Below are 20,677 nucleotides of genomic sequence, written 5' to 3' on the forward strand. Positions count from 1 at the left end.
AGTGCCCTCCGCCACACACCGTTGTGTGGTTTGCGGAGTATAAATGTAGATGTAGACTTCAGATATCTTGGAGGGATATGAAACTGATCGCAGTGACATACTACCTCTGTGTACTTTTATATTCTGATGGGATTTCTTGCATGTCGTATTAGTGACGTGCAGAGTTGCCGTCAGGTGAGAGTGAGCGTTAGGGAGGGCGAGAGCGGCAACGGTGGTCGCCCGGCATGACATAGAAGGCTGTGTCCTCACAAGCTGGACAGTGAACCCACGGCCAAGGGAGAGCAGAAGAATATCCAGGGAAGAAGTCTCGGTGTTAAAACGCAACCTCTACGGCTCCCCCTGCCTGAACTGTGGGCCGTACGAAGCGTCTTAGCTTGACAAGAAAAACTTTGTGATTAGTGTGAAAGATTTCAGAGAAACACTGTCGGCTTCTCTGAGAGAGGGGCGCTATCCGGAGACAACATCTTTAAAAAGCATGCCGGAAACACCACCGAATTCGACTTCACTGCGTGGCTAATGGCTCGCCAAGCCGACGCCTAGAGAGTAGGATGTTATTTTTTTCTTTTTTTCCCAACAGTACTGAAAACGGACCTTAGGGAATAGCACAGTCCGTCATTGGTAGGTGGGCCATGACGTAGGCCATGGGTCCCAAGTTTTAAACTGAGAGGGACAGTAAAGAAGTTGATTGGAAGAATAGTTTTATTGAGCCTCCCAGGATGAAGAACGCTATGAAATTATGCCATTGGCCAGTATTGGCCACCAAGCCGGGAAGAGTACATTTATAGGTTTATTTGGACACAGAGGTTGGTAGACGGATGGTTCGACTAGAGATTCAGAGATGAAGATTCGAAGGAAGATATTCGAAGGAAGACGGTTGAAAGTGAATGGAAAGGTTCAGAGGAGCCCTCATTCGAACGACAGAGGGCCCCCTCGGGTTACCCTACTAAGGTTCGATGACATTCACCGCTACTTACGGCAAGAACACATTGTGGCAACTGCACGATAGGGATTGATATAGCGGATGTTAAATTCTATAGAAGTAGCGAACCCTCTGAAGGTCGGTCTTCCCCAGTTATGTGATTGTCTACACTTCCTCTCATTTTCCCTCCTTGCAGTCACTAAATACTTGTCACCTAAGCCTACAACATAATAACAATAGATCGAATTGGTGTAACCAAAATACAGGACTATTACAAATGATTGAAGCGATTTCACAAATTCACTTAGCTCCATTCATTGACATATGGTCACGACACACTACAGATACGTAGAAAAATTCATAAAGTTTGGTTCGGCTGAAGCCGCACTTCAGGTTTCTGCCGCCAGAGCGCTCGAGAGCGCAGTGAGACAAAATGGCGACAGGAGCCGAGAAAGCGTATGTCGTGCTTGAAATGCACTCACATCAGTCAGTCATAACAGTGCAACGACACTTCAGGACGAAGTTCAACAAAGATCCACCAACTGCTAACTCCATTCGGCGATGGTATGCGCAGTTTAAAGCTTCTGGATGCCTCTGTAAGGGGAAATCAACGGGTCGGCCTGCAGTGAGCGAAGAAACGGTTGAACGCGTGCGGGCAAGTTTTAAAGGCCGGTTCCCACTAGGGCTGCCGCGCGTCAAAACGGCGCGTCAGCGGCGTGGTTGCCATGGAAATGGCGTCAGCGGAAAGGCGCGGCGGGCTCTGCGTCGCGGTTTGACCATGTCGAACCGTTTCCGCTGCCGCGTGCCGCGCTCCAGGTGCGCGCTGCCAATCACAGAACGCGCTGAGCGTGACGTCAGGTACGGACCCCCGGGCCACACGAACTTTCGCCGAACCGCTGGCGCGGACGCGGCGGCAGCTATGAAATACTTATCATCCGATTCCAAGGAAACTATTCGGTAGAAAAATTTGATTCTTGGGCATGTTACAGCCTGATATCTTCTCTCGATAAAGGACCGAATTTCTTTTCGTTATTCGTCGTGGTTACTTGCTGTGTCGCATTTACGTAAACCTTTACACGAAATTTGAATGAGTGTGCAGAGGTAAAAACGCATTGCGTGGAATTTGCGTACAGTTCATTTTAGGTAATACATTATTGCGTATGAAATTTAGTCAACATATCGAAATTGTTTTTAAAGCTGAGAGCAGAACGATAGCTATCACCGTTCTCGAGATATTGGATGATATGTCGACGGACGGGCTGTGCGGTGACCGCGCGCGGGTCGCTCGCTACGCTACCGATACTTTCGTCCTGCTCGTCGTAAACCATGTGGTTGTATCAACTGCAAATTTCGTAAACGGTTCAAGAAATCGAAACGTGTTTTTTTTTTTGCAAACGATAACTTGTAAAAACTCATCTATTTCGTCGCATGATAAATATCCAAAATCTGTTTAACTACCAAGATATGAAAGAAACTACAGTTTTTTCGGAAGGGATAGATGAATTTTTTTAAACAGCATTTAATAGCATGTGTAATGAGAACTTAAACCGAGACTAATTTGCTGGTATGTCATAAGATGTAATTTGCTAATTATCTACAGAAATTGATTATTTCCTTTGGAAGTAACAAACGTTTTTTTCTTTATCCAGTGTACTTGATTGGTTCAAGACGCGTTTCGCCTTTTACTTTAAGGCATATTCGGTGGAATCTAGAATGATTCAGTTTTGTTTTGATATGTGATACTTGCAGATCATAAAACAGTTCACATCTTTTTTTACGTGAATAACTGATTACTTACAGTGAATCGAGTTTTTGGCGGACATCTGCGTTTCCCCTCACCTGGTCACATGCTGGAGGTTGAACTAAAACTTAGATTATGGAACATAAGCACATTTTCATGTTCTTTTTTTCTTTCTTCTGTGACTAGTTGTAGACATTTTACCGAAAACACTGATTTGAAGTCGTAACTACAGTGTGTTCCCCTCATGTCCCTTCCTGTTTGGTTTGTTTATGTACATGTTGCCAACCTAAAGAATTATATGCTGAAAACTAATGTTTGTTTATTTTTGTTCTCCTTATATCTGTATGTGTGTGTGGCTAGCCAGTGATAGTTATAGAAAGTTGACAGTGAATGCAGTAGTTGTCAGACAGTGGTTGAAAGATTTGGTGTTCAGCTGATTTCAGTTTTGGTTTAAATGTTTTGTGCAGTAGTGCATGGAAGAGTAAATTCACTGCTTACATTAATAGATAAAATAGTCGAATAGCATTTCAACAGATGATTATTATCATAATACTATCACCCAACCCCTTTTGTCCTCAATCTTTGATGCCTCATAATATGTCCTGTCAACTTACCCCTCTTCCTCCTCTATTTAATTCCGTACCTCTTCTTTAGTTACATGATCCTCTTATCTAATCTTCAGCATTCTTATTGATCACCACGTTTTGAAAGCGTCCATTGTCTTCTTGACAGAACTGTTCATTGCCCACGTTTCACTTACATTCAAGGCTGCACTCCACACAAATACCGCACTCCACACAAATACCTTTGTAAAATAGTACCCAGTCATTAGAATTTATATTCGATGTGAACAAATTTTCTTTTTCAGAACGCTTTTGTTGCTATTCACAGTCTTCATTTTATATCCTCTCTACTTCTACCTTCTCAATTACTGCTTCCCTTTCAAGTCACTCAAGTTTCAGGAATGCAATTTGGTTTCTGTACAAGTTGTAGATAATCTTGTGGCCCTGTGTTTTATCGATGACATCTCCAGAGGTTCAAGGAATGTTTTAATTAAGATTGTCAAAACCTTTCTCTTAACATGCAAATGCTATAAACACAGTTTCGCAGTTCTTCAGTGTGTCTACTTAGCTAAGTGGTAGGATCAGTATTGCCTTGCATGTTCAGACATCTCACAGGAATCTAACATCGTGCTTATGTTAGTTTGTACAACCCCTCCCCCTCTCCTCTCTACATATTCCTTCCACTTTCTAGCCTTCTCTTATTTGCTTAGTTCTGACTTGCCAAATGAGTTCTTGACAGTTGCTTCTCCTTTGAGCAAAGTTTACTTTGTTCTTTCTCATTTTCATTCTCTTATGTTTTCCAAGTGCAAAATCGCGTTGCAATTTTGGACTTTCTGTCAACGTCATGTTTAGACATTTCTATTTCCTATGGCCTACTTTATTTGCTGCATTTTTATATTTTTCCCTCGTATCAAATTTAATATATCACGTTTTATCTAACGATTTCTACTGTACCTTCTTCCCGTTCACATACTCTGCTGCAATGACCACTTCTTCTCTCAAAGATATCCATTCGTATTCTAGCGGATTCCTCCCTCTGTTTCAGTCAGTCGTTGCATTATGGTAACTTTAAGATTATCGAATAACTGTGGGTCTTGACTTATTCAAGTTCCATTTCCTTGATTTGCCACCGTTTACTGTTTCTTTAGTTGTAAACCGCAGCTCGTAACCAATAAATTATTGTAGGTTTGCGTCTGCACCAGGAAATTTCTTATAATTTAAAATCTGGTTTCGAAAACATTGTTCCAAATATGTATTATTCTTTCATGATTCTTAAGCAAGGTGCTGGCGATGATTACATTATGCTCTGTGCGAAATTCTATCTGGTGGCTTCCACTTTCATCCCTTCCCCCCAAGCCTTTGTGTTCTTACTGTTTTCCTGTACCTGCTACCGTATCACATTTTAAATTTTTGTCTCGCTTAACTATCTGAATAATCTCTTTTGTCGTACATTCTTTCAACGTGTTAGGAGATAGTGAACAATCATGAACGGTAGTCATGAAATATGTTTATGTTGAAATGAGAAAACACGAATAATGAAATATGTGAAAGAGTACATTGTACAGAAAATGAAAAATTGGTATGTCTTCACCCAACTTCGTCTTTCCTTCATGTAGGTGTAAGATATCGTTATTCAAACACACCGGTCGTTTCGGTGGGTCCCAGCCCGTACCTCAGTGGCTGTCCGTCATTGGCTACCGCTAGCGGCTGCCGCTTCCAGGTGGGAACGCCAATTCCGCGAGCCGCCGCGTGCGGCAACGGCAGCGGCAGCGGCAAGCGTTTTCCGCTTTGACGCGGCGGCTCGCGGAATTGGCGTTCCCACCTGGAAGCGGCAGACGCTAGCGGTAGCCAATTGTACTCTTTCACATATTTTATTATTCATGTTTTCTCATTTCACCATAAACAGATTTCATGACTACCGTTCATTGTTCACTATCTCCTAACACATTGAAACAATGTACGACAAAAGAGATTATTCAGATGGTTAAGCGAGACAAAAATTTAAAATGTGATACGGTAGCATGTACAGGAAAACAGTAAGAACACAAAGGCTTGGGGGAAGGGATGAAAGTGGAAGCCACCTGATACAATTTCGCACAGAGCATTATGTAATCATCGCCAGCACCTTGCTTAAGAATCATGAAAGAATAAAATATTTTTGGAACAAAGTTTTCGAAACCAGATTTTAAATTATAAGACATTTCCCGGTGCAGACGCTAACCTACAATAATATATTGGTTAAGAGCTGCAGTTTACAACTAAAGAGACAGTAAACGGTAGCAAATTAAGGAAATGGAACTTGAATAAGTCAAGACCCACAGTTTTTCGATAATCTTAAAGTTACCGTAATGCAACTACTGACAGAAACAGAGGAAGGAATCCGCTAGAATACGAATGGATATCTTTGAGAGAAGAAGTGGTGAATGCAGCAGAGTACGTGAACGGGAAGAAGGTACAGTAGAAATCGTTAGATAAAACGTGATATATTAAATTGGACACAAGGGAAAATATAAAAAAGTAGCAAATAAAGTAAGCCATCGGAAATAGAAATGTCTAAATATGACGTTAACAGAAAGTCCAAAATTGCAATGCCATTTTGCTCTTGGAAAACATAGGGGAATGAAAAATGAGAAAGAACAAAGAAAACTTTGCTCAAAGGAGAAATAACTGTCAAGAACTCATTTGGCAAAGCCAGAACTAAGCAAATGAGAGAAGGCTAGAAAGTGGAAGGAATATGTAGAGAGGAGAGGGGGAGGGGTTGTACAAACTAACATAAGCACAATGTTAGATTCCTGTGAGATGTCTGAACACGCAAGGCAATACTGATCCTACAACTTAGCTAAGTAGACACACTGAAGAACTGCGAAACTGTGTTTATAGCATTTGCATGTTTAGAGAAAGGTTTTGACAATCTTAATTAAAACATTCTTTGAAACTCTGGAGATGTCATCGATAAAACACAGGGCCACAAGATTATCTACAACTTGTACAGAAACCAAACTGCATTTCTAAGACTTCAATGACTTGAAAGGGAAGCAGTAATTGAGAAGGCAGAAGCAGAGAGGATATAAAATGAAGACTGTGAATAACAACAAAAGCATTCTGAAAAAGAAAATTTGTTCACATCGAATATAAATTCTAATGACTGGGTACTATTTTACAAAGGTATTTGTGTGGAGTTCGGTATTTGTGTGGAGTGCAGCCTTGTATGTAAGTGAAACGTGGGCGATGAACAGTTCTGTAAAGAAGACAGTGGACGCTTTCAAAACGTAGTGATCAATAAGAATGCTGAAGATTAGATATGAGGATCGTGTAACTAAAGAAGAGGTACGGAATTAAATAGAGGAGGAAGAGGAAACTACGGCACAAATTTGACTACAAGAGGGGTAAGTTGACAGGACATATTATGAGGTGTCAACGAGTGAGCCCAACGGGGTTGGGTAATAGTATTCTGATAATAATCATCTGTTGAAATGCTATTCTACTATTTTATCTATTAATGTAAGCAGTGAATCTACTCTTCCATGCACTCCTCCACAAAACATTTAAACCAAAACTGAAATCAGCTGAACACCAAGTCTTTCAACCACTGTCTGACAACTACTGCATTCACTTTCAACTTTCTATAACTACCACTGGCTAGCCACACACACATACAGATATAAGGAGAACAGAAATAAACAAACATTAGTTTTCAGCATATAATTCTTTAGGTTGGCAACATGTACATAAACAAACCAAACAGGAAGGGACATGAGGTGAACTCACTGTAGTTACGACTTCAAATCAGTGTTTTCTGTAAAATGTCTACAGCTAGTGAAAGAAGAAAAAAAAAGAACATGAAAATGTGCTTATGTTCCATAATCTAAGTTTTAGTTCAACCTACAGCATGTGACCAGGTGAGGGGAAACGCAGATGTCTGCCAATAACTCGATTCACTGTAAGTAATCAGTTATTCACGTAAAAAAGATGTGAACTGTTTTATAATCTGCAAGTATCACATATCAAAACAAAACTGAATCATTCTAGAATCCACCGAAGATGCCTTAAAGTAAAAGGCGAAACGCGTCTTGAACCAATAAAGTACACTGGATAAAGAAAAAAACGATTGTTACTTCCAAAGGAAATAATCAATAGCTGTAGATACTTAGCAAATTACATCTTATGGCATACCAGTAAATTAGTCTGGGTTTAACTTCTAATTCCACATGCTATTAAATGCTGTTTAAAAAAATTCCTCAATCCCTTCCGAAAAACTGTAGTTTCTTTCATATCTTGGTAGATAAAAAGATTTTGGATATTTATCATGTGACGAAATACATGACTTTTTACAAGTTATCGTTTGCAAAGAAACACTTTTCGATTTCTGAACCGTTTACGAAATTTGCAGTTGATACAACCACATGGTTTACGACGAGCAGGACGAAGTATCGGTCGCGTCGCAAGTGATCCGCGCACGACCACACAGCCAATCCGCCGACATATCATTCAATATCTCGAGAACGGTGATAGCTATCGTTCTGCTCTCAGCTTTAAAAACAATTTCGATATGTTGACTAAATTTCATACGCAATAATGTATTACCTAAAATGAACTGTACGCAAAGTCCACGCAATGCGTTTTTACCTCTGCACACTCATTAAAATTTCGTGTAAAGGTTTACGTAAATGCGATACAGCAAGTAACCACGACTAATAACGAAAAGAAATTCGGTCCTTCATCGAGAGAAGATATCAGGCTGTAACATTCCCAAGAATCAAATTTTTCTACCGAGTCGTTTCCTTGGAATCGGATGATAAGTATTTCATGGCTGCCGCCGCGTCCGCGTCAGCGGTTCGGCGAAAGGTCGTGTGACCCGGGGTTCCGTACCTGACGTCACGCTCAGCGCGTTCTGTGATTGGCGGCGCGCACCTGGAGCGCGGCACGCGGCAGCGGAAGCGGTTCGACATGGGCAAACCGCGACGCAGAGCCCACCGCGCCGTGCCACTGACGCCGTTTCCATGGCAACCACGCCGCTGACGCGCGGTTTTGACGCGCGGCAGCCCTAGTGGGAACCGGCCTTTACGCGTAGCCCGCGGAAGTCGACGAATAAAGCAAGCAGGAAGCTAAACGTACCACAGCCGACGGTTTGGAAAATCTTGCGGAAAAGGCTAAAGCAAAAGCCTTACCTTTTACAATTGCTACAAGCCCTGACACCCGATGACAAAGTCAAACACTTTGAATTTTCGGCGCGGTTGCAACAGCTCATGGATGAGGATGCGTTCAGTGCGAAACTTGTTTTCAGTGATGAAGCAACATTTTTTCTTAATGGTGAAGTGAACATACACAATGTGCGAATCTGGGCGGTAGAGAATCCTCCCGCATTCGTGCAGCAAATTCGCAATTCACCAAAAGTTAATGTGTTTTGTGCAATCTCACGGTTTAAAGTTTACGGCCCCTTTTTCTTCTGCGAAAAAAACGTTACAGGACACGTGTATCTGGACATGCTGGAAAATTGGCTCGTGCCACAACTGGAGACCGACAGCGCCGACTTCATCTTTCAACAGGATGGTGCTCCACTGCACTTCCATCATGATGTTCGGCATTTCTTAAACTGGAGATTGGAAAACCGATGGATCGATCGTGGTGGAGATCATGATCAGCAGTTCATGTCATGGCCTCCACGCTCTCCCGACTTAACCCCCTGTGATTTCTTTCTGTATGGTTATGTGAAAGATTCAATGTTTAAACCTCCTCTACCAAGAAACGCGCCAGAACTGCGAGCTCGCATCAACGATGCTTTCGAACTCATTGATGGGGACATGCTGCGCCGAGTGTGGGAGGAACTTGATTATCGGCTTGATGTCTGCCGAATCACTAAAGGGGCACATATCGAACATTTGTGAATGCCTAAAAAAACTTTTTGAGTTTTTGTATGTGTGTGCAAAGCATTGTGAAAATATCTCAAATAATGAAGTTATTGTAGAGCTGTGAAATCGCTTCAATCATTTGTAATAACCCTGTACTACATTCACACATTCCATAGCCTTTAGTTACTGTCATTAACGTGATCATCTACGTACAACTTGCTTTGAAAGTGTTTATAAGACATATTTAGTCCTTTCAGTATTTAATATGACGAACGTACTCTTAGGTTTTCCTTTTATAGTTAATAAAATCCGTTTTCGTAGGTGTGAGTAATAGCAACTTAACTGAGACCGCTCCGGATACAGTGCTCACCCCCCGATAATTGATCGCGTTTTACTAAATTCGGTCGCCAACTTAATTAATCAGTATTGGCTCCTTAGGAGTGATGTGTCTCTCCAGCTGTATCAGTCAGGCCAGTCAATTGTAAAAAGTAGGGGACTCGTGCGTTGTCGCATTTGTTGGTAGTTGATAATTGCTCCCATTCTCAGATACTGTATAAATCAAGTCTGCGTAATTACGCATCACGGCTCACGCTGCCTCTAGACACATATAGAGCTTCCAGATGCAATTCTTGTCTTATTGTGTTAAGCCTTTGGCATAACGTTATACCTCGTAATGAGTAGATTATTACAGAATTTAAAATTTTAAAATTCAGTCAATAATTGTATGAAATACTGAAAATTATGTACACTGAAGCGCCAAAGAACTAGGCACGCGTATTCAAACAGAGATATGCAAACAGTTAGGAAACGGCGCTGCGGTCGGCAATGCCTATATAAGACAACAAATGTCTGGCTCATTTGTCAGATCGGTTACTGCTGCTACAATGAATGATTATCAAGATTTAAGTGAGCTTCAACGTGTTGATACAGACGGTGGACGAGCGATAGGGCACAGCATATCCGAGGTAGTGATGAAGTGGGGATTTTCCCGTACGACCATTTCACGATTGTACCGTGAATATCAGGAATCCTGTAAAACCTTATATCTCCGACATCGCTGGGTCCGGAAAAATATCCTGCAAGAACGGGAGCAACGACGACTGAAAAAAATCATTCAGCTTGACAGAAATACAACCGTTCCGCAAACTGCTGCAGATTTTAGTGATGGGCCTTGAACAAGTGTCAGCGTACGAACCATTCAACGAAATAACGTGGATATGGACTTTAGGAGGCGATAGCTCACTCGTGTACCCTTCATGACTGCACGGCTCCGACAGATGACATTTACGTAAGCATCCTGATAGGTCACCTGGATCCATTCATGTCCATTGTGCATTCTGGTGGACTAGGACAATTTCAGCAGGACAATGCGACACCCCACACGTCTAGAATTGCTGCAGAGTGGCTCCAGGAACACTCTTCTGAGTTTAAGCACTACCGCTGACCAGCTAATTCCCCAGACAGAAATATTATTGAGCATATCTGGGATGCCTTGGAACCAGCTGTTCAGAAGAGATCTCCACCCCCTCGTACTCTTACGGATTTATAGGCACCAAGGCAGGATTCATGCACTGCTTCAGCCATTAGTCGAGTCAATGCCACGTTGTGCTGCGGCACATACGCAGGCTCGCGAGAGACTACACGATATGAGGCATGTGTACCAGGTTTCCTGGCTCTTCACTGTATTTTTTGCCCCCGTAAGCCAATGGGGACCTGAGATTGAGTGTTTTCCTGTGTTAGCTATTTAGTTTTGTTGTACCAAGTATATTATACAGGTTGAAATAGGAGACCTGTGTTTTGGTGACATTAAGCAGTCTCTCCATTCGCAAAGGTACATTCCCACTATTTCCATATTCACCATTAGGATCCCTTGTGATACAAAACGGGATGGAGAGTTGCGTCGGTCGTAGATTTTTAATCTGTTTGTTGCATATTGACTTCAGCTACTGTGTAACTCTCTTCAGTGCAAGTTATGATAACTCCTCGTTAGTAGAATCGCGCACAGTGACACTTGACATCACAGATAACTAAACAATGATTGTTTTAGTGCCGGCCGATGTGGCCTAACGGTTCTAGGCACTTCAGTCTGGAACCGCGCGACCGCTACGGTCGCAGGTTCGAATCCTGCCTCCGGCATGGATGTGTGTGATGTCCTTAGGTTAGTTAGGTTTTATGTAGTTCTAAGTTCTAGGGGACTGATGACCTCAGTTGTTAAGTCCCATAGTGCTCAGAGCAATTTGAACCATTTTTGACTGTTTTAGTAAGCTACACCATGCTGTAAGTGCCCATTCGTCGGCGTTAACTCCGTGAAGAAAATTAACAGTATTCGTTGCGGAGGTCGTCGCAGGCAACGGACCCGAAGGTCCGCGAGGGGGGGCAGGTCGTAGCGTGTCCGAAACCAGGAGCTGGCCGGGGCGTTTGTCGGCGCGCACTGTGTGAGTACGTGCCGCTGCCGAGGGCAGTTGGGGCTAATAAGGCACGAAGTGTGCGCCCGACAGGAGAGACACACTGGAAATGAATAGCGGCGGGCTGTGGCGGGCCGCTGCACGACGCCTGCGCCCCCGGCTACCGCCGCCGCGCGCCGCCACCTGTAATCAAGTCTCAATTTGCAAGCGGTCCGAATTATAAAATTGCAAGCCTCCGTAATGCGACTCTCTTTAATGCGCACAATTTTTGCATTCCGCGGGACCGCTGCGCCGAGCTTCTTTCCCCTTAGCTCTTGTTTTATTTTGTACTTTCTTTTGTTTTTTGTCTCTCCCTCGTCTTTACCCTTCTCTTTGCGGTTCTTCCTTTTTTTGTGGCGCGCATGTGTGCGTGTGTGTGAGTGTGTGAGCGTGTGTGTGTGTGTGTCTACAATTACGGCGGAATGCGTGGAATCTCCGGGGCGCGCGAGAGGTAGGAGCTTGTGCGTGCGTGCGTGAGTCTTGCGTCGGGCAGCACCGCAGGACAGCCTGCCGGCGCCACGCACGAGGGGGTGGCACGTCCGGTGCGGCTTACGTCTGGGACACTACCTGTACGGCTCACGGTATAGCCATCCGTATCTAGGTCTTCCGTCACTCGCCGTTACAGGCTTTGCAAGGGCGTTCTGAGGAACAAAAACTGAACGGAGCCAAAAGTAGCGTGAAGCTGGACATCGACTAAGGGCAACTGACGCGTGTTACACTCGGTGCGTGCCAAACCCGTCCGGCTTGACACGTACCGGATGTGTTTTATTCGATACGCAGCTAACCATGTGGAGGGTGATCGCTCTGTCACTGGTTACTCAACGCGTGCGGTCACACCGATGAATCCGAAACATTCAGCGGCTGCCTTCGCAATAATGTACAGGGGTTGGACAGAAAAATGGAAACACTGGTAGAAGTGGATGCTTTAACATACACTGAAGAGCTAAAGAAACTGGTACACGTGCCTAATATTGTGTAAGGGGACGCGAGCACGCAGAAGTGCCGCAACATGACGTGGCATAGACTCGACTAATGTCTGAAGTAGTGCGGGAGGGAACTGACACCAAGAATCCTGCAGGGCTGTCCATTAATCTGTAAGATTACGAGGGGGTGGAGATCTCTTCTGAACAGCACGTTGGAAGGTATCTCAGAGATGCTCAACAGTGTTCACGTCTGGGGCGTTTGGTGATTAGCCGAGGTGTTTAAACTCAGAAGAGTGTTGCTGGAGCCACTCTGTAACAATTCTGGAAGTGTGAGGTGTCGCATTGTCCTGTTGGAATTGCCCAAATCCGTCAGAATGCATAATGGATGCAGGTGATGCAATGGGTTGCTTACGTACGTATCACCTGTCAGAGTCGTATCTAGACATATCAGGGATCCCATATCACTGCAACTGCACAGGTCCTCACCATTGAACATTCCCCCTTTTGACATGCAGGTCCCATGGATTCATGACGTTGTCGCCATATCCGTATACGTCCAACAAAAAAAATGGCTCTGAGCACTATGGGACTTAACATCTATGGTCATCAGTCCCCTAGAACTTAGAACTACTTAAACCTAACTAACCTAAGGACATTACACAACACCCAGCCATCACGAGGCAGAGAAAATCCCTGACCCCGCCGGGAATCGAACCCGGGAACCCGGGCGTGGGAAGCGAGAACGCTACCGCACGACCACGAGCTGCTGGCATACGTCCAACAGCTCGATACAATTTGAGACGAGACTCGTCCGACCAGGCAACGTGTTTCCAGTCATCAACAGTCCATTGTCGATGTTGACGTGCGCAGTCTAGGTGTAAAGCTTTGTGTCGTGTTGTCACCAGGGGTACGCGAGTGGGCCTTCGACTGCAAAAGCCCATATCGATGATATTTCGTTGAATGGTTCGTACGCTGACACTTTTGATGACCCATCATTGAAATCTGCAACAGTCTGCGGAAGGGTTGCACTTCTGTCGCGTTGAACGATTCTCTTCAGTCATCGTTTGTCCCGTTCTTGCAGGATCTTTTTCCGGGCTCAGCGATGTCAGAGATTTGATATTTTACCGGGCTCCTGAGATCCACGCTACACTCGTGAAATGGTCGTACGGGAAAATCCCCACTTCATCGCTATCTCGGAGATGCTGTGTCCTACCGCTCGTGCGCCGACTGTAGCACCACCTTCAAACTCATTTCAGTGTTGATAATCTGCCATTGTAGCAGCAGTAAACTGCGCCAGACACTTTTTGTTTATTCAGGCGTTGGCAGAGCTGTGTTCTGCGTGTTTACGTATCTCTGTATTTGAATATGCGTGCCTATACCTGTTTCTTTGGCGCTTCAGTGTAAATGCGGAAGCTAGCCAGGCCTGCAGGCTCCAGTGTTTAATTTGGCCACTAACGGCACCTGGTCGTTGCAAATGTCAACTGCGCTCATATCAGCGTCCTGTGTATTTGTGACTGCATTACGTCGCATCTAAGTCAATTCGTTCGTGGGCAAATTGCTGGTACTCGTGTGGTGAGTGCTGCCGTAATCAACGTGGCAGGAGTGTTCGTTGTATATAGAAGGTTTACAGCGTGTGCAGGGAAAGCGGTAAACATTATCAGGTAAGTCACAAGGGCGACGAAAGTGTGTGTAGAGTTGTTGTGACGGACGGTCGTTTAAGATGATTGTGTTGAAAACTAAGAGGATGATAGCTGCAGAACAGAATGTCGAATATTGTCAGCACCAGAAACACACCAAGGGAGCTCCATAAACAGGGAACTGCAGAACGAGCTAGAATTCTAAAAAGATGCAAATGCCCGTGAGAGGAAAACGTGGCACCGAAGTCATAAAACCCTAACTGTGGGGCAATGGAACAATATCATTTGGTCGAAAGAGTCACATTTTTTTCCAAGTTCTCGGCGACGTCACATCCCCAGAGTGAAACATGGCAGGTGTTAGGCTCCGATGCAGGCGTATCATGGTATTTCGTGGGCTCTGTGGGAATTCTGCAGTGTCGTCAAGGATTATACACTACTGGCCATTAAAATTGCTACACCAAGAAGAAATGCAGATGATAAACGGGTATTCATTGGACAAATATGTTACACTAGAACTGACATGTGATTACGTTTTCACGCAATTTGGGTGCATAGATCCTGAGAAATCAGTACCCAGAACAACCACCTCTGGCCGTAATAACGGCCTTCATATGCCTGAGCATTGAGTCAAACAGAGCTTGGATGGCGTGTACAGGTACAGCTGCCCATGCAGCTTCAAAACTATACCACAGTTCATCAAGAGTACTGACTGGCGTATTGTGACGAGCCAGTTCCTCGGCCACCATTGACCAGACGTTTTCAGTTGGTGAGGGATCTGGAGAATGTGCTTACCAGGGCAGCAGTCGAACATTTTCTGTATCCAGAAAGGCCCGTCCAGGACCTGCAACATTCGGTCGTGCATTATGCTGCTGAAATGTACGGTTTCGCAGGGATCGAATTACGGGTAGAGCCATGGGTCGTAACACATCTGAAATGTATCGTCCACTGTTCAAAGTGGCGTCAGTGCGAACAAGAGGTGACCGAGTCTTGTAACCAATGGCACCCCATGCCATCACGCCGGGTGATACGACAGTATGGCGATCACGAATACACGCTTCCAATATGCGTTCACCGCGATGTCGCCAAACACAGATGCGACCATCATGATACTGTAAACAGAAACTGAATTCATCCGAAAAAGTGACGTTTTGCCATTCGTGCACCCAGGTTCGTCGTTGAGTACACCATCGCAGGCGCTCCTGTCTGTGATGCAGCGTCAAGCCATGGTCTCCGAGCTGATAGTCCATGTTGCTGCAAACGTCGTCGAACTGTTCGTGCACATGGTTGTTGTCTTGCAGACGTCCCCTTCTGTTGACTCAGGGATCGAGACGTGGCTGCACAATCCCTTACAGCCATGCGGATAAGATGCCTGTCATCTCGACTGCTAGTGACACTAGACCGTTTGGATCCAGCACGGCGTTCCGTATTACCCTCCTGAACCCACCGATTCCATATTCTGCTAACAGTCATTTCATCTCGACCAATGCGAGCAGCAATGTCGCGATACAATAAATCGCAATCGCGATAGGCTACAATCCGACCTTTATCAAAGTCGGAAACGTGATGGTACGCATTTCTGCTCCTCACACGAGGCACCACAACAACGTTTCACCAGGCAACGCCAGTCAACTGCTGTTTGTGTATGAGAAATCGGATGGATACTTTCATGATGTCAGTACGTTGTAGGTGTCGCCACCGGCGCCAACCTTGTGTGAATGATATGAAAAGCTAATCATTTGCGTATCACAGCATCTTCTTCCTGTCGGTTAAATTTCGAGTCTGTAGCACGTCATCTTCGTGGTGTAGCAATTTTAATGGCCGGTAGTTTATGACGACTTTGGCGGATGAGATCCACCCATCGTAGAATACTTGTTCCCCAATGGTGATACTGTGTTCCAAAACGAAAGCGCTTTGTTTACATAACTCACATTGCCCACGATTGCTTTTATGAGCGGGAGAATGACTTGTCGCTTCTACCCTGACCACCACAGTCGCAAGATCTCAATATTAACGAGATTTTGTGGCGTACTTTGAAGAGAAGGGTACATTGGAGAGAAGGTTTCATGATCGCTATCCACTTGCACCACCGTTACCTGGACTTGCCACAATTTTGGAGGAATTATGGTGTAAGAGTACCTTGAAACGATACAGGACCTGTATTTGTCGATTCCGAGACGAATGGGAGCTGTTTTTGATGCCAACATATTTCCTATACTGCATGAGGCATGGTAATATGTTGTGTTTATGGTGTTTCCATATGTTTCTCCAGACCCTGTACATAATAGAAAACACAGTACCATTGGTATTATTTTTGCCTGCCTTACACTCGAACTAATCGTGAGAAAACCACTTGTTACGGTGCTCGCTTATTTCCAAGTCCGTATCGATCTTAGTGCTGAGTTTTCACTCAGATGGCGGTTTGGCGTTAGACGGTTGTTCCCGTGTGTGATCGCTGGCTGGGGCTTAGCTGGAGGCGTGTGAGGAGGTGAGAGGTGGCTGCCTTGGCGTGAAGACAGTTCGGCTCGGCTGGGGTTGTTAGCGTCTGGACGCCGAGTGGTGCCCGATGGGAAGACCGGACCGTGATTTTACGGTGAATAGTGTGGACAGCGGCGTGGTGTGCCGTTTAACTTGATTCGCAAGGGGAGAAAAATCTCGCCGATGTCATTTCGTTCTCCTGTCTCTCCGTCGCTGGGATTGCTATCCTCGTTTACCGTCTCATGGATGTATATCGATGGGCTACGCTGCTCTCCGTACTCTACTAGGGCAGCACGTTAGTCTGGGTGCTTTATGTTTGATCTTCAAGTGCATAGTCTTCGAGTGGCACTCCTTAGAGTTTGTCTTGCGCAGTTAGACAGGAGTTTATTTTGTCTTGTGGCGCTTCCGCTTTCCGTTAACGAAGGTTAAGCTCGATTCGGCACTCCGTACGACGCTTGGCACCTCAGCAGGAGGGTCGGAGCCACCTTCGCGACTAAACGGAAGCCTTTGGACTGAGAGGTCTTGTGTTTTGCATATTGTTCATAACTTGTTGTTTTGGTATTAAGTTGGCTGAGGGTTCTTATGGATTTCCCGCAATTTGGTCTGTTGTCCTGCCCGGGCTAGGTCTCTTTATTTTAAAAGTCGGCCCCTGTTTTGGCTTAGTACGATTTTGGTTTATTGCCTGGTGGTTCTGGTAGTACGCCGGATCGCTGTGGTTGTGTTGCATTTTGTATGGGGCTGTGTGCTCGGAGCCGTGGAGTACCATTTGTGTGAACTGCTTCACTGGGCAGTACTGATCGGGCCATTCTTGGTCCTCTTTTGTATGGAATTAATTTTATTATTATTTTAAAGTAACATTATCACTTAAATGATTTAATTCTTGTTGCGTTAATTGCGACTTGGGTACTGAGAAATTTAGTAGTGTAATTACGCAAGATTTAAAAGTGGCACATGCCCCTTTACTTTTCGCAATCTGTTAATTACCGAAAGACCTTAAGCTCATATATGATGTGATTTTCTTAAATTATTGTATTTTTATGTCACATTATTGTTTTTTAAATTTGCTGATCACTGGTGCACTGTTCCAAGTTTAAAGTGTTTCAGGTAGCTATTACTTGGGTGCAACGCGCGCAACCGCAACGGAGAGAGTAGTTGCGTGCCTTACCTGTCCGTTGTCGGCGCGGCCTGGTGTCCGTTGTTTGTTTTGGTGCACCTGAGTTAAGTATTGTGTTGCCTCCTCCCTTGCGGCCCCGTCGTGATCTTCTCATAAACATTTCCATCGAGGCACTTTAGTTAATTTTATGCTGGTATTATTTTAATTTCTTATACTGGTAAAATTGTGCGGCCTTCATTATGCACACTGTTTGTCATAATGTCTCACATATCATGATGTGCGTGTGTAATGGTGCAATAAATGGATGATTGTAATTTCTGTTTTGGCGCCCTTCATGCCTCCTTTCCTGTCACTATTGGCACGCTATCATTGTACCTGTGTTGGTATCCCACATCACCACTTGGAGACAAAAAACTGATAAACTCGTGTAGCCTTGGTGTATGAATATATTATTCAATCTTTAATGTTGGCCCAACTACAAAATGTGAGTTTTCTTAGACATACACGTAATATTTTATGGAACTGTCGTCAGTGGATCGCAAGTTATATATATCTTACAATCTTTTTCAAATTTTGTCAGTCACGTAAACGCACTTCTTTGTATATAGGAAAATGTAAAATATTTGCAGTTTGTCGGCTACTCTCATATTCTAACAAAACGAAACGCCTATGGTGAAGGAAACTACTAACAAAATGAAACGTCTATGGTGAAGAAAACAAGCATCTAGCAACTGCACAGACAGGTAAAATATACTAACGATCACTCTTTTTGAAACCCCGTAAATGTCTTCCATTCCAACGCCTAAGTTCGAAATTTCGCTCAAAGGTGCCTGATGCAAAATCGTAGCGCCCTCCGAAGTCACTCTCGGACACAGCGACGCATCAAACATTAAGGTATCCACAAATGCGAAAAAATGCCACTGCTCAGAAGTTCATGGGAGCTTTTAAGTGGGTTAATGAAGAGGCATTGGCTCTAAATCTCACCACAGTTCTATCCAAAGCCACAGTGATCCTTTCACACGATGGGACAGTCGTCACACTCCCTCTCATCCATATTTCATCTCCTCTATTGCCGCCTCCGCAATGGAGGTCAGAACCGCGACACCCAGTGTTGAAATCGTGAGATTTTCTTATGGGTGAGCGAGAAAAACATTTCAAGAAAACCACCGCTGAGAATCGACGCGAAAATACCTTACGTAGTGGCATGAAGGGTGTCAACGAAATAACTTCTCCTCTTCGGGCGTTGATTCCCACAGATTTCGCTGTCGAAAACCACAGTTTGCATTGCGATCAGCAATAAGACGACGTCCGTGACAACATTTGACAGTGGAGACATTTCCTGGGCGTGTAAACCCCTCTCTAAGGACAACCTGAGGCTGCAATCTCATTGAACGTGGTATGACGTCTTTCGAGTGTAGTGCAACCGCAATTTCTCCTCTGGTGCACCTAACAGAACAACTAGGGACCGTTCATGGCCATTCGACGCAAGCTTAACGTCATCCGAAGTAGCAGAGGGTTTTTATGCTTTTCAGCGCATCTGTCGCTGAGACCGTGGGGGACAGCGCAGGGCGCCACGCTTCTGCACCGTTACAGGGGAAGATTGTATACAATTTTGATCCGTATTTCAAACTTATGCGTCAGAATGGAAGACATTTACGGGGTTTGTAAAAAGTGTTTCTTTAGTTTTGTTGCGCAGATGTTCTGTCACGTTATCACTGTTTATCAGCGGATTCTACAGTTACTTTATTACAAGCAATCCGAGCTGTATACTCTCTAGAAGTTTAATAAAAATATTTATCTCATAAACTGTTCTGTGACGTTCCTACATTTGAGACTTATGTCTTCTTTAGAAAACGATGTCATTATCTTCTTCAGTTCCTGAACTGACATTTTCATTTTCCTGCTTGCATCGATCCATGCATCCTCACATGGACCTTTTTGTCGTTGCCTGTTCATTGGGTCTCACATCAATTTTTATTGTATGTGCTGGCGTAGTAAAGCAAGTACGCTGTACAATTATGCCTCGCACAAACAGCAGAACTACCGTTATGAACCGAAATAATATTCAGTTGTAAAACACTAGCAGTAATTATTCCTATCTAAATGCCGCCGGTGTGGCCGAGCGGTTCTAGGCACTTCAATCTGGAACCGCGCTACCGCTACGGTCGCAGGTTCGAGTCCTGCCTCTGGCATGGATGTGTGTGATAAACTTAGGTTAGTTACGTTTAAGTGGTTCTAAGTTCTAGGGGACTGATGACCTCAGCTGTTAGGTCCCATAGTGCTCAGAGCCATATCAACCTATCTAAATGATGAAAAGCATATAACTAGCAACTGAAGAAAAATACCGGAAAATATTAACAACATTCTTGGAACTGACACTTCAGTGAATTGAATTTTCTTAGGTTCATAGCCGCGCGAGGTAGCCGCACTGTCCCAGGCACCTTGTCACGGCTCGCGCGGTTCCGACCGTCGGAGGTTCGAGTCGTCCTTCGGGCATGGGTATATGTGTGTGTGTGTGTGTGTGTGTGTGTGTGTGTGTGTGTGCGTTGTCCCTAGCGTAATTTAGTTTGAGTTACATTCAATACAATTTTTCAGGGTTTGTGATCGCATTGTCAATATATATAAAACTTATAACGTTTCGGTCTCTGTTGCAAGCGACTTTCTTCAGGATGTTTTTGCTTACTGCAGTGAGCAAAACCACCCTGAAGAAGGTCGCTTTCAACAGGGCCGAAACTTCGGTTGTTTTATACATATATGGACAATCGTATCACAACCGAGAAAAATTTTATTGAATGTGACAATGGCCGCGGAAGCTTACGTTTATATAGTTGAAGTTGGATTAAGTAGTGTGTAAGCCTAGGGACCGATGACTTCAATAGTTTGGTCCCATAGGAATTTACCACAAATTTCCAAAAATTCTTTTCCATCCAGATTAACTGGCTCGTTTCTATAACTTATTTTCATTTTGAGAAAATGTTCCGCTGTGTTTTCTTCATCTGTAGCCTGAAGACT

Source organism: Schistocerca serialis, chromosome 9 (genome assembly GCF_023864345.2).
Source record: "Schistocerca serialis cubense isolate TAMUIC-IGC-003099 chromosome 9, iqSchSeri2.2, whole genome shotgun sequence".
NCBI classification, from domain to species: Eukaryota; Metazoa; Arthropoda; class Insecta; order Orthoptera; family Acrididae; genus Schistocerca; species Schistocerca serialis.